Genomic DNA, 12,816 nt, shown 5'->3' with positions numbered 1-12,816 from the left:
TTTTTGGGGGGCAGGCATATGACACAGAGAAAAGACAGAGGTACGAGGGTGTGGCAGGGGGGGCTTTCCTGTGGTGGATGGAGTGTGGTGTGGCTGATCCTGACGGTGCAGGCACACAGGCCTGTGGGCCCAGGACGGGAGAAACGTGCGGTCCCACGTGGAGGGTAGTCCCTAGGCGCTCACACCAGGAATGCTATGCCCCTGCACGAGACCTCCCACGCTGCCGTCTGCCCCCCCCCCCCCAATCCGCCCGAGGTTCTGCAATCCCAGGTCGATGTGCGGAGTGGACAGAGCAAGTTCCTATTCTATATCTCCGGCTCCAAAACTCCATTTAATATGTTGTCCTCCGATAGAGGACGTGTCACATGTTAAACTGATAAGAACAGATGCTACAATTGATCTTAGCCAAAAGGCTGAGAAGCAATAAAAATCCTTGTTAAGTCCACTTTCCTTCTAGAGACAGCTCATTAAACCTGCTTCGCGTGAATTCAAGTCCATATTGGGAAGGCCAGGCATCCCCTCGAGCTCACGGGGGGAGCAGGGTCTCCAAAGCCAGGCGCACACACGAGGTCAAGGAGAGGGCGCCGAAGAGGCCAGAGCTCCACCGGCCCTGAGGGAAGGGCTGGACACTCCACTTCTGCTGCCCAAATATGCGGAAAAGCAAGAAAGTTCACAGCCAAAGGGCTGAAGGCAGGGTGGTAATCTCTGGATATGTGGATGTTTCGAATGGAGAACAGGCTGCAGCCTGCCAGGGAGGGTCCGTTCCCCGCCCCTTGTGGCGGTAGGCCTGGGGTCCCCACTTCCCATGGCTGTCAGCCGAGGGCAGTCCCGGCTCCCAAGAGGCACCGCAGCGCTGGCCCAGGGCCCTCCTTCCATTTCCAGCCAGCAGCGAGGCCTGCCCCTCTCCTGCCCCTCACGTGTCTGGAGTCAGCAGAGAAAGGGCCTCAGTGCCTAAGGACCCACGTGATCCAATGAGGCCCCTCCCGGGTAGCCCAGAGCAGGGTCTGCAGCCTCAACCACATCGTACAGTCCCTTTGGCTACACAGGACACTGTGTTCCCGGCATCTTTGAGGCTACTATGCTTCCTACCACACCCAGCTCACCCCACACACAAAAATCCACTCGAAATGATTTCAGGGTTCGAGAGGCAATGCGTAAGAAAAAGCATAAACCAAGTGTAAAATAGGAAGCAGACAGGAGGAGACATTTCACAGGAGACACAAAGACACGACACGCGGTGTCACAAATAAGCAGGGAAATGAAGGGAAAACCGGTGAGGTCACAGTTCACATCCATCCAGCCGGCAAAACCGAAGACTGGCCGTAAGACCTCGGAGAGAACGACCTCTTTTACACACAGGGACGCGGCCCAACTGTGGAGAACAATCTGGCATGAAGTCATAAAGGTGCATCTGGCAACACCCAGCTGGGCACTGGGAGAGCTGACCGCGGCGGCCCGGCAGCACCGCTCACAATGGGGAGAAGCGGCGGGCAGCCCAGGAGCCGGCTCACCGGGGAAGCGGAGGCGGGCCCGGCAGCGGGAGCACGAGCAGCACCCAGGGAGCACGGACGTGGCTCAGGAGAAGCAGGCGGAACGGAAGGAGCGGCCTGCAGGCACCCGTGTGCCCACAAGGAGACCTGAGGGCGGTGCTGGCGGGGTCGTGGGGGGCAGGTGGCTGAGTCCTTCCCTCCCTGTTCTGGGGTTCTGAGTCGAGCTCATGGGCGCTCGTTATGTGAGGCAGGAGCGAGCGCCCCAGCTGGCAGCCAAACAAGAAGTGAGACGTAAGACAGGGTCACACCGGACTAGTAGCGATGGCATCTCAGGAGGGACACAGGACGCTTACTTACTCGGATTCCGAACACAGGCCAGGGCGGGGTACGAGGAGGGAGGAAAGAAACGAAGGAGCGGTGGCATGACCAGTACTGTTCCCTAAACTCCCTCCACCTGGTTTTAAGTGACTTCAAACTAAGCCTGCAGAGAGAAGACACAGCTGCTCACCCCGCCGTGCCTGCGGGGCGCAATGCAGGCCAGAGCCCGGGACCCTGCCTGGACCCCGTGGTGGCGGGAGGGAAGGGGGGGTAGCGTGGGGAGGGGGGGCGGCGCAGGTGCGCGGCGGCCCTTCGCAGGGAGACGCGGCAGTGACGCGGCGTGGCCACCAGAGGTCGCCCCTCTCAAGGGCATGTCGGGCTCCCCGGGAGCCGGGCCGATCGGGCGCCCTCACGGCCTCGAGGCCCCGCCCCACTCCTCAGCTCTTATTCCCCGCCCCCACTTTCCTCCGGGAAGAAAAGTGCTCAGGGAGACAAAGTCACCGCCCAAGTCTGCGCTGGACTCGCACACACGGCGGCTGCCTCCGGTGGTGCCCCCAGCTAGGACCACACTTGCAAAATGCAGTGGTGATGGGGGATGCCCTAAGACTACAGATGAAGCGGGTAGCTTCCTCGGGCTAAAGTAGTCTCCCTGAAGACCAGCCACAACTATGCTCTTCCCTCACACGGCAACCTTCTGTGGCTCCCACCTTCCACAGAATATTTCCTAAAGCAGGGACACAGACTGGTATCTTCAAGGTGCCTGTAAGTGAGATAAAGGCCCAGAGTTCAGTACCATCAAATATGGTGGTGATAAATCACCCCCCTTTTTGCTGAATTACAATGCTTCTGGGTACCTCTAGAGGAAAATCTCAGCTTGCAGCTAACCAAAGTTTGACTTGCTCAGTTCTATTAATCCTTTTTAACCAAAAGAGAGCAGGCCCACGTCTGGGGGCAGGGAGGGAGACCCAGAAAAGCTGGAATTTAAGAACCTTATTTTGTTTGCACTGCTATTTGTTTACACACCTTGTTTCTGGTTTTGTTCTGTGATTGTTTCAAAATAACTGTCTAGAAAAGTTGCAAGCGTGTACTGAGAACCGCCATGGACTTTTCACCCGGATTCACCAACTGTTAACATGTCGACACATTGCTTTATCATTCCCTGAACATTTGAAGACAGTTGCAAGCATCACGCCCCTTCACCCCCCCCCCCCGGTCCCCCCACCAAGACTTGAAGACTCGGCACGTATTTCTTTTTTTTTTTTTTTTTTTTTTTAATTTTTTTTTTTCAACGTTTTTTATTTATTTTTGGGACAGAGAGAGACAGAGCATGAACGGGGGAGGGGCAGAGAGAGAGGGAGACACAGAATCGGAAACAGGCTCCAGGCTCTGAGCCATGAGCCTGACGCGGGGCTCGAACTCACGGACCGCGAGATCGTGACCTGGCTGAAGTCGGACGCTTAACCGACTGCGCCACCCAGGCGCCCCACGGCACGTATTTCTAAGAACGAGGATGTTCTCTTGCATAACCACAGCAGGTTATCAAAATCAGGGTGAACATAGCATTGATACAACCCCTTAGTTCATCAAGAATTCTTCCCCAAATTTGAGAGACAGTCCCATAATGTCCTTTCCCACTGTTTCTTCCCCTCCAGAGTCAGTCCAAGCGAGGCATCACACCTATGAACCTCTTCGGTACCCTGTCCTCTGACAACCCTTCACTCTCCTTCATGACCTAAACAGTTTTGAAGGTTTGGGCCAGTTATGTCACACTGTCTGGGTTTCTCTAGTATGTTCTCATGATCGGTGAAGGGATGTGCATTTTGGCAAGAATCCCTCAGCGGGTGCCGTCCGAAGGCGAGCAGAGCCAACAACACATCCCATCGCTGCGGGCGCTAACCTCCCTCCTTTGACTCAGGTGGTCTGTCCAGGTTTCTCCACAATACCATGTTCTCCCCCTCGAAGTTAATAAGCATCTTTTGAGAAATACTTGAAGACTATTCAAATACTGTTTCCTCTCATCAAACTTTCAGCCACGACTTTCACAGCTTCTTTCTTTTTATGGAAAGTTGTGCTGGTTTCCCATTTACGGACACGGTACACTCTTTTTCGTACAAATTTACTCAGGAAATGGGTCAATGTGCTGACCTAAAGAAATACATCCGGCTACAAGAGTACGCGTGGGTCGACCAAAATCATGACAGTGACTCAAGAGTGATAGGGACTCTGGGGCGCCTGGGTGGCGCAGTCGTTAAGCATCCGACTTCAGCCAGGTCACGATCTCGCGGTCCGTGAGTTCGAGCCCCGCGTCAGGCTCTGGGCTGATGGCTCGGAGCCTGGAGCCTGTTTCCGATTCTGTGTCTCCCTCTCTCTCTGCCCCTCCCCCGTTCATGCTCTGTCTCTCTCTGTCCAAAAATAAATTTAAAAAAAACGTTGAAAAAAAAAAAAAAAAAGAGTGATAGGGACTCAAAAGCTGTGTGTTGTCCTCCAGGCCCCTCCCCCAAAATCCCTCCTGCTCAGTGGGAACATGTGTCCCCAGACTATGGGCTTCCCAGTGGCAGTTCCCAACACAGGCTTTGGGGACGTAGGGATGGCCGGAGCACAAGCTGTATAGGGCGGAGTGACGTGTTTCTGCTGGGCTCACCCCCCCCCCCAAACCCGGCACCTGGAGACATCTAGAGTCTCCTGCGGCTGCTCTAACAAATTGCCCCAAAGGCAGTGGTTTCGAACAAAGCACATTTATTCTTTTACAGTTCTGGGGTCAGAAGTCAACTCGGTCTCACTGCACTAAAGTCAGGGTTGTGGGAAGGGCTGGCTCCCTCAGAAGGCTCCAGGGGAGCATCTGTTCCCACAGATCCGAGAAGCCACACAGGGGATGGGGTGACAATTTAAAGAGGAGCCACATCAAGGAGCCACTACTGCCACCACTGTTAGGGGCTGCAGCAGAAGTCACCTGATGGAAGCTGGGACCTCGGTGGGCCTGTCCAGAGAGCTGGAGCCACAGCGGGGACACCACCTAAAGCCAGAAGAAAGGGAGAGGGACAGACACCCGGCTTCTCCCTCTAGGGTTCCCCCAGATCTCCCACTGGTGGAAGAGACAGGGCAGGGGTTCTCCGAGGTGTCGAGTTTTTTCTACAGCGCCGAGCAGGCGGGGGGCGGGCCGAGTGCAGAGGGACCAGTGACCTGCTCTCCAGGTCGCTTGCTCTGCTATGTTCAAGGAAGCCGCAGTGACCCTGAAATCCTAAATCCTTTGGTGTGCGGTAGGATCGTATTTCGTTACAGTAACTAGGGGCGCCTGGGTGGCTCAGTCCGTTGAGCGTGTCTGACTCTTGGTCTCAGCTCAGGTCTTGATCTCAGGGTCGTGAGTTCAGGCCCCGTGCTGGGCAGCACGTTGGGCATGGAGCCTGCTTAAAATCCTATCATTATTATTAAACTAGTCATGTTTCCCAAAACTTTGTGATGGAGGGAAATCATTTATACAGAGGCCCCGAGGCCTCACCCGCCCTCTGCTCGTGCCCTTTGTCAGGTGACTCTGAAGTTCTTCCTCTGATGGCTGACTTTGGCAAACAGAAGGTGGAAGACGTGGGTGGCTGTGCCTGTTCCTACCCTCGCCGTCTCCGCTTGCCATTGAAAACGTGCCTGGGTGAGCCTGCTGGAGGATGAGGACATGTGGGACACAGCGGGGTCAGCGCGGCCAGCCGACCCCAACACGCTAAGCGCCCACTGCTGAGTGCCACCCCCCAGGTGTCACCACTGACCTCACGCTGGTTTCCTAGCAAAAGCCGAGGGATGTGATGCCTTCCTCCCTCCGGGCAGTCGGACCATGAAGTATCCATCACATCATGGAAGGATGTTCCGGGGGGACTAACACAGCCTCCTGACGCCTCCCACGACCCCCACCTCTGAACCGTCTGAACCCTGCCTACCACCACCCCGGCCAAAGCTTCCTTACCCCACCCTCACCTAAGCCTAAATTAAGACCTCCCCAAATGGGAGGGGTAAGTGATCAGGCAGTGAGTCCGCACTGGGGGTCCTGGGGAAGGTAACCCATGAGCCCTACCCACCTACCCCCCACCCAGGTGGTGCCTGCAGGATCAGAGATTGGGGTCGGCTGGGATTTGCTGGTCTGAGGGCCCTGGAGGAGGCGGCCTAGGGCCTCCCAGCCTGCGGCACGTTTTACAAAACAGGGTTTCCCCAGCATTCCTGGCCCTGGCCCCACCTACCTGGTGCAAGGAGAGCCCCAGATGTGACCCCAGACAGGGCCCCGTGGCCCCTGGGGCAGGACAGCCCCCATGTCAGCACTGACACATGGGCGAGGCCTGCTGCAGGGAGTCTGACCAGCAGGGTGAAGTTCATGCTGTCTGCTCTCATCCGAAATAGAAAAGCACCCTTCACTCATGTTTAAGAAGCTTTGACCCTGAGGAAGACAGTTGTCGTGGCTTTGTCATCTCTGACCCCAGTGAGGACAGCCTGTCTGTCGTCACAGATGCAACATAGCTTCATGGCTGCGACAAAGACCCAGCAGGTCTATGGCTTATTGAAATGGAGGGATCTTTTCTCTCTCACAAGTCGGGGTCTGTGCATTGCAACTCAAGAAAGAGGGGGAGGGGAGGCTGTGCCCCCTGCCCTGGGTCCTGCACTTTACTTTCAGGGCTGGATAGCATCTGTCCTAATACAGAGCTTGGCGGATTTCACAGCAGACCCCCAGACCCTCCACCCCCTCTCCCTCCTCCACGGGAATAACCACTGTCCTGCCTTCTGTCCTCATACGTGACTTTTCTTTATCAACGGGATCCCCTTCGGTATTCGTGTTCATTTGCGTCTGGCCTGTGAGGCTCAGAATGGTGCCCGTGAGACCGCCCTGTGTTCACACAGCTGGGCAGGGTCCCACCGAGTAAAACACACCTGGGTCGTTTGCCCCATCCACAGATGGTAGGACCTGGGGCGGGGCGGGGCGGGGGGGGGGGGGGGGTGTCCAGGCCCAGAAAAGACGCTGCCACTCTTGTTCGTATCCCATTGGCTGGAACTTAGTCACATGGCTACGCTTGGTTGCAAGGGAGTCTGGGAAAGGTAGTCTCTCTCTCTCTCTCTCTCTCTCTCGCACACGTGCGTACACACACACACACACACACAGCTAGAGATTCTATTTCAAGGGCATTTAAGGGGTGGCTGGGGTTCTCCTCTGTGGATGCCTTCAGCAGCCAACAACAGAAAATCCTGCCTCAAATGGGCTTAAGCAGTGAGGCAACATATTATCTCCCCCCCCCCCCCAAAACGGCTCCCGACGCTTCCCAGCAAGCCTCCCTACTCAGAATCTCCTGGACTTCTCTCCGCTTTGCTGCTCTGTGATCCTCTGGGTTCTGCTACTTTTTGCTTTGTTTTCTTCCTCAATGGGCACTAGCATGGCTGCAGCTACTCCGGACATCTCATCGTGAGGCTGCCACAGCCAAAGGCACACGGTCAGCAAGGAAACCTTCTACGGTCCGCTGAACAACAGCCCCAAAGATGCGCTCCAAATCCCCAGCACCTGTGAATACATTATGCTGTGGACAAGGGGGATCACGTTTGCAGATGGAATTAGGGCTGTGATCGGCTGACCTTGAGGTGGGGAGATCATCCCGGATTATCTTCGTGGGCTCAATGTAATCGTAAGGGTCTTGCTAAGTGAAAGCAGGAGGTGAAAGAGAGAGAGCTCCAGAGCTGGCATTGCTGAAGGGGTATAAGCAGAGGGCGCGGCGGCTTCCAGAAGCTGCCCCCCTCCAAGACCTCCCCCCCATCTCATTGGCCGGGAGGGGTTACACGCCCACGCGTAAACCAGTCCCCAGCAACGAAGCGGACCACCGGTGAAGATTTGTGCCAGCACCACATAGAACGGGCTTCCCTGAGTCACACCATGGGGAGGGGCACCCAAACATTAGGCTCTGTCCACAAGGAAGGAGACCGACAGGTGACTGGCGACCAGCTGTGGGACCAGGAGCGTGAAAGGCAGCACGGTGGGCACGCAGCAGCAACGCGGGCTTGCAAGGCAGGGGCAGCTCTGAGGCAGGTGCCCCACACGGGGTGGTCACCACAGAAGACACGACACGCACTGCCTTGCCCAGCAATGTCTTGGCTAATACCTAAACCCTGCGCCTCAGGAATTTGGGCTCTACTCGTACCGGCTTGAATTGTGTCTCCCCAGAAAGACACGTTCAAGTCCCAAAACCCCCTCCACACCAGCGATCTGAGAAGACCAGGAGGAACTTCACTCTGTGTGGTCCGCAAGGCTCCATTAACCCTGACCCAGGGCAAGGACCATCTCCAAGAGTAGTAGGGGATGCCCTCCTGCCCCCTCCGGGCCCTCCTCCCCCAGGCTGCCCCCCAGGAGGCACAGCCCAGGCTCCTCTGAGCTGTTGCCTGCTGACCCGGCTGCCAGAATCTGTTGCCATGGCAACCTGCTCATTACCAAGTCCCCCCAGTGGGACATCATTGGAGCAGCTGGTGACATTTGAATACGGACAGGGTGTTAGAGATGAGTACTGTATTGATGTGAAAGTTCCCGATTGTGATAACCGCGGTGGGTTATAAAAGAGAATCCTGGTTTTTAGAAAATATACGGTGATGTGTTATGGGTGAAGGGGCATTACACTTCCAGCCTTAAATGGTTCAGAAAAGTGCATTTAAATATACGCATATGCATACAGATAATAGATAGATATAGACACCGAACACAGCGAAGCAGACAGGACTAAAAGCAACCAATTGGTGAGTCTGTGCAGAGTCTATGAGAGTTTCTGGTATTAACCTTGAAAGTTTCTGCAGATTTGAAATTAGAGCAAAATTAAAAGTTGAGAAAAACAATACCCCAAGTACAGAGCGCTGGACGCCATCAAGAGACTTGGCTGTACAGGCCCAGAGTCTGAATTAACCGGCAGCTGAGGACAAGAAAGCTGTTGTGGGTTGGACTGTGTGGCCCCCAAACATGTTCACGTCCCAACTCCCAGAACCTGTGAATGAGACCTTATTCGAAAACGGAGTTGGGAAATGAACTTGAAATAAGACAAGGTCATACTGAAGTAGAGTGGCCCTAAGTCCAGTGACTGGTGTCCTTACAAGAAGAGGGAATAAGGACACAGAGGAGGAGGCCAAGGAGGATAGAGGCGGAGACGGGAGGAACGTGTATGCAAGCCAAGGACCCCAAAGGCTGCAGGTACGAGTGTGCAAGGGCGGGCATGCAATGGGACACGCGGACCGGGCAGGCACACACACACCTGCTGTGTGTGCCCCCCAAATCCTCGGCCTGCCCTTATTAGCGTGCAATTAAGTAACTGGAGGCGGCTGACCACGCAGTAAAAAGGTCCTTCCCAGTCAGCTGGAGAGAGTCTGCGTGGGAGTGTGAATGGGGGTCTGCTGCTGCCTCTGAAGGTGGGAGGAGGCCTGGCCCTGCACCCCTCCGGCTGACTCCTCAGAAAAACACAGCATCTTAGAGTCTTGATGGCCATTCCGTGGCTCATTCGCTCCGCAAACATTTGTGGGGCACCTACTGTGAGCCAAGCACTGGTCTAGGCCTCGAAATTCAGCAAGGAGGCAGTCCTGGCCGACCCAGAGTGCTAAAAGAAAATGAAGAGTAGGGGGAAAGGGAGTGGGAGGGGCATTTTGGATGGACGGCCAGGGAGGGCCTTTCCTCTGTGAGAGTCCTGGGGAGATCTGAAGAGCACACCAGGCAGGCAGAGGGCACAGCACGTGCAAAAGTCCTGGGACTGGACCATACCTGCCTTGTTGGGGGAGCAACCGGAAGGCAGGCCCGTGTTGGCTGGAACAGAATGGGGGGGGGGGGCAGGTAGTGCAGGCGCAGGGGAGGGAGCAGGTCGTGGGAGGGGGGAGGCAGGGCCACCGGACGCCCAGGGAAAGGTGCTTTCTCATTCACTCTGACACTTCGGCTTGTGGGGCTGGTTGCTAATTGCTAACCTGAAGACTCACAGCTGCAAACAGAAGAATTCTATCCCCAAGGCTACACTTTATTGCCCTGGAAGGCATTAACTAGTTTTGCTTTACCTTGAACTCGGAATTTGTAAAATTTGAGTCTCCTTTGAAGCAGCTTTGCGCTCAGATAAATCTATGACGTTACGTGGTCACTGCATATTTGGATGAGGTTTATGTTGTGAACGTTTTGCAAGTTTGACTTTGCCACTGCCCCCCCCCCCCCCAGCTAAAAGCTAGTTTAGCACTTTATTTTACACATGGGGAAACTGAGGGCAGGGCAGAGGGTTTTGCCCAGGGTCCTCTGGGCAGTTCAGGGAGCCAGGCTGCCATCCACGATATGAGTGGCCTCCCTGACTTCAAGGAACAAAGAAGGGGCTCTGTGGCTTGGTTGGGGGAGCTAAAGTAAGGATGGGGACCAAAGGGGTAGCCTTATCCGGGGACTCGGGGATTGAGTCCTCCCTCCAGGGAGGTAAAGGTAAGCGCCAGTCAGGGGCTGGCAGGGAGTGGGGAGGGGTGGGGGAGGGGAAATGAGTGGTCACCATGGCAACATGAGCTCCCAGGGAGGGGCAAGGGGCTGGCGTGGCGGTGCGGGAGGAAGCCCAGCTGGAAAGACTAGATGACACCAACTGCAAATCCAGGCAACCCCAGAACCCCCTCACGCTTGGTGACTCTCTGGAAGGGAATCACAGAACTCACTGAACACGCGGGCAAAGCCTATGCGGGTGAACAGGGCCAAGGGAGAAGCGTGGCGGGGGGGGGGGGGGGGGGGGGGGGTGCGGTTCAGCGGGAACAGCCAGGCTGGCCTCCTGCCACATCCCCCCCCCCCCCCCCCCGCCAGACCCAGCAGGTGGCCCCCTGTGGCTGAACTCCACCTCCAGGTCCACGGATTTGGGGACCCAAGGCCCCGCTTTAAACCACAGGCATCGGCTGTGTCCCGGAGCCCTCCGGGCAAGCTCAAATTCCCCGCCAGGCAGCGGCCCTAGCAGCGCCCGCTCTGGGTGCACACCTGTGCCAGATCAGACCTTCCCCCAGCCGCCAACAGCATGGGGTAGGACGCAGAGTGCGAGGAGGAGGCTGAACCACAGAGAAGGGACTGACTTGTCCTGATTCAGACTCAGGCCAGAGGCCCAGGCAGGGCCTGGAAGGCAGGGGGTGGTGCCTCCCTGAGAAGGAGGCTGTGAGGGTGTGGGAAGGCAGCCTGACTGAGGCTGAAGGCTTGGGGTCTGCACCCAGCGCTGGCGGAATCGCCTTCCTGACACCTGCCAGCTGGGCCTACCGCCCTGTGCCTCAGTTTCCCCCTGTGTGAGTCGGGTCAGCAGAGTCTAAGGGTTCAGCAGTCCATCCCTGTCACCCACTGCGGGCTTAACGACGGGCCCTGCGCGGTCTGCATGTCCACGCAACCCTGGAGGGCGGAACATCTCCAACATACAGGTGGGGCGCGGCCCCAGCAGGCCCTCCGTGGAGGCTGGCTTGACAGGGGTCGGCAAACACAGTCAGCTCCCTCCCTGAGGTTCCTGTTTATTGAAGTCGTTTTTCTCCGTGGTAGCCGCTCCGTCGCCACCGCGGAGAAGCGGGGGAGGGGGGGGGGAGGGGGGGAACAGCTTAATTGAATCCCACACCGGAGAGGGGGTGCCGGCAGCTGGAGGGAAGAGCAGGGGCGGGGGAGCGAGGTCCCGCCCCTGCGGCCAAGGGGGAGCCCGACCACAGTGGGTCTGGCGGTAGCCTACAATTATCACCCTAATGTGATTATATTAATTATCATCGCAAAACTGTGCCTGCTTCTGCAGAACGCGACTGTGCGTCGAGCTCTGCCCACAAAGGCGCCTGGGCCTCATCGCAGCCCAAGCATCGGAGACCCAGACATACCCCGGGACTCGCTGGAGGCCGCGCCATGGAAAAATCCGGGGCTTGAATTCCAGCGTGGAGCGCTGCCCTTAAGCTCCTCCCTGATTAGGGTTCGGATCTCCAGGCCCAGAAAAGTACAGCACACGCAGAGAACAGGTTCACAGACAGTGGGGGCCTGGCCACAGGGTGGGTCTCCAAGGCCAGGATATGGGGCCATGAGGAGCCATGGAAGGTTTGGGAGCAGGGGTAGCAGAGGGCAGACTGGGGTAGGATGCAGACCCATGGTGGGCCCCATCCCCAGGCCCCTTCCCTCCACCTTTGGAAGGTCCCTGCTGCCCCAGTGCCCTTCCCTGTCTCAGATTCTGCCCCTTCTGCGAAGCCCTCCTTGGTTAGTGCCACCTTCCCCAACGCGGTGGGACGTGCAGCTCCCAGGCCTTCCGGGGCTGCCTGCCTAGGTCAGGGCTGTTTCTACTTCACCAGACTGAAGACTTGGCCTATCAGTGTTCTTTGACTACAAATGGAAAAACAACAAACAAACAAACAAACAAATATTATCAAGCTGGCTTACACAGAGAAGGAACTTTACTGGCCCTCTGAACTGCAATGGTGTGCAGTTATGGACTTCAGGCACAGTCAGATCCAGGTGCCCACAAGGTCACCAGGCATCTGACTCCTCATCTCTGGGCTCTGTTGTCAATGGTACCGGCTCGGGTCAGACAAAGGGGCACCATTTTGTGATCTGCCCACTGCTAGTGGTGGCCCTGGATGTCCATGGCTCTCCTGGGTGTAGGGGCACTCAGTGTAGCAGCCAGGCTGGAGGCACAAAAGACTCATGCCTCCCCCCGCCCTGCGGCTTGCACCCAGGGCTGAGCGCTGGGCGCAAACAACAGGCCATTCCTATCAACTTGCTATCACAGGCGGTGCGTGACACAACCAGGGTCATGAAGGGGGATCTGACCTCACCGGGGGGCCGGCCACCCTGAGAAGGAGAAGGCGGCTTGATACCTAAACGCAGAGTGAGAGCACATGGCGAGGGTGTTCCCAGCGAGGAGCCAGCACGGGGAGAGGAGGCAGGGGCCTTGTTGAGCTGCTGGTCCCATCTGGGCACGTCCTCTTGAGTGTCGTGAGGCACGGGGCAGCCACAGCACACACACACTACATGGTGACACGTGCACACGATGCGTGCACAGAGAAGCACACACAC

General features: G+C 56.8%; 1 non-coding gene across 1 annotated transcript; it reads right to left on the bottom strand.

Moving 5' to 3' along the window:
• Nucleotides 1–231: 231 nt before the first annotated feature.
• Nucleotides 232–425, bottom strand: LOC131511268 (U2 spliceosomal RNA). Its single transcript, XR_009261461.1, has one exon. It is a non-coding gene; the product is annotated as a U2 spliceosomal RNA (small nuclear RNA).
• Nucleotides 426–12,816: the final 12,391 nt, after the last annotated feature.

The sequence above is a fragment of the Neofelis nebulosa genome, chromosome 4, assembly GCF_028018385.1.
Source record: "Neofelis nebulosa isolate mNeoNeb1 chromosome 4, mNeoNeb1.pri, whole genome shotgun sequence".
NCBI classification, from domain to species: Eukaryota; Metazoa; Chordata; class Mammalia; order Carnivora; family Felidae; genus Neofelis; species Neofelis nebulosa.
Note: the sequence above shows the minus strand (reverse complement) of the source record. Positions and strands in the feature narration are given on the sequence as shown.